Source organism: Humulus lupulus, unplaced genomic scaffold, assembly GCF_963169125.1.
Source record: "Humulus lupulus unplaced genomic scaffold, drHumLupu1.1 SCAFFOLD_766, whole genome shotgun sequence".
In the NCBI taxonomy this organism is placed as follows: domain Eukaryota; kingdom Viridiplantae; phylum Streptophyta; class Magnoliopsida; order Rosales; family Cannabaceae; genus Humulus; species Humulus lupulus.
This window is the reverse complement of record NW_026908688.1, coordinates 25,001-26,683: the sequence shown is the minus strand read 5'-3', so window position 1 is coordinate 26,683 and position 1,683 is coordinate 25,001.

Below are 1,683 nucleotides of genomic sequence, written 5' to 3'. Positions count from 1 at the left end.
CAATTTTTTTAAATAATTAAAATATTAAAATATTGAAAAAATAGAAAATCGGGCAAAAACACAATTCCAGTGGAAATGGATGGTTGGGAAGTATATATTATAATTTTTGGGAGCATGTGTGGGTGTTTTTGGGAGAAAAAAAATGGGAAAAAAAAAATTGGGCACCGGCTACCAAGAGGTGTGCCCACGTGGTGCATGCATGGTGCATGCACATGGACTTGGGAGACATATTTGAGCATAAATTGAAGAATATGAGTTCAAATTGAACGAAATTTTGTGTGCATGGTTGTTTTAATGTAAAGAAGGGGTCTACGAATTTAAAACACAAAAAATAAAAATAATTATTTTTTTACAATTTTTTTAAATAATTAAAATATTAAAATATTGAAAAAATAGAAAATCGGGCAAAAACACAATTCCAGTGGCAATGGATGGTTGGGAAGTATATATTACAATTTTTGGGAGCATGTGTGGGTGTTTTTGGGAGAAAAAAAATGGAAAAAAAAAATTGGGCACCGGCTACCAAGAGGTGTGCCCACGTGGTGCATGCATGGTGCATGCACATGGACTTGGGAGACATATTTGAGCATAAATTGAAGAATATGAGTCCAAATTGAACGAAATTTTGTGTGCATGGTTGTTTTAATGTAAAGAAGGGGTCTACGAATTTAAAACACAAAAAAATAAAAATAATTATTTTTTTACAATTTTTTTAAATAATTAAAATATTAAAATGTTGAAAAAATAGAAAATCGGGCAAAAACACAATTCCAATGGCAATGGATGGTTGGGAAGTATATATTATAATTTTTGGGAGCAGGTGTGGGTGTTTTGGGGAGAAAAAAAATGAAAAAAAAAAAATTGGGCACCGGCTACCAAGAGGTGTGCCCACGTGGTGCATGCATGGTGCATGCACATGGACATGTTGATTGGTGCACACATGCCATCCACCAAGTGCACACATGAGCACCCCGGATCCACATTGTGAAACTCAACACACCCACAAGTGCACACATGAGCACCCCCCATGTGGTGCATGCATCGTTCATGCACATGCACATGTTGATTGGTGCACACATGCCATCCGCCCAGTGCATGCACATGATGATTGGTGCACACATGCCATCCGCCCAGTGCACACATGAGCACCCCGGATCCACATTGTGAAACTGAATCCACCCACAAGTGCACACATAAGCACCCCCCATGCGGTGCATGCATCGTTCGTGCACATGCCATCCGCCAAGTGCACGCACATGGTGATTGGTGCACACATGCCATCCACCAAGTGCACACATGAGCACCCCGGATCCACATTGTGAAACTCAATCCGCCCACAAGTGCACACATGAGCACCCCACGTGCGTGCGGATGGTGTGCACCTAGCCTCCGGCACGAACATTGAGAAATATCAATGGCATCACACATGAGCACCACACGTTGTGCATCCACATTGTTATTTCTCATGCCAACCACCAAGTGCATGCACATGGTGAACAATATGTTGTAGAATGATTCAAAAGAAATGTGTTATTGTAATTTGTAGTTTTGAAATGAATACATCAAATGAACCAATCTTGAACGAGACAAAAGAATATTCAACAATAAAAACCGTCCCAAGTAAATCTTTATAAAATGAATAACGAATATGTTATAAAGTGAAATGAAACAATCTTCCACAGA